We start from the raw sequence: 255 nt of genomic DNA, 5'->3' as shown, positions 1-255 counted from the left end.
CTCGCTGCATTCTCGAATACTATGAAAAAAAAAGAAAATGCTCAGCGCTCGCTTTCCGAAAAGAAAAGAGCAGTTCGTCATCCCTGAACCCGATCGAACATACCATCCGGAGAACACGAAACGTTCGAATGCTTAGCCAACGTCTTCGGAGTCGCTTGGAACCGAAAGAGTCGCCGGTGAAAGGAAACTAATCGTACGTCTGAGCGAGTCGCTTGGGAGTCTGCGTCCAGCGCGATTTTCCCGACGGTGACGCAA

General features: G+C 50.6%; 1 protein-coding gene across 1 annotated transcript in view; it reads left to right on the top strand.

The window, feature by feature from the left end:
- LOC119590427 overlaps positions 1-255 on the top strand; it is a 21,897-nt gene that overhangs the window by 2,752 nt on the left and 18,890 nt on the right. The window lies entirely within an intron of this gene.

The sequence above is a fragment of the Penaeus monodon genome, chromosome 27, assembly GCF_015228065.2.
Source record: "Penaeus monodon isolate SGIC_2016 chromosome 27, NSTDA_Pmon_1, whole genome shotgun sequence".
Classification (NCBI taxonomy): Eukaryota; Metazoa; Arthropoda; class Malacostraca; order Decapoda; family Penaeidae; genus Penaeus; species Penaeus monodon.
This window is presented reverse-complemented; position numbering and strand designations above follow the sequence as displayed.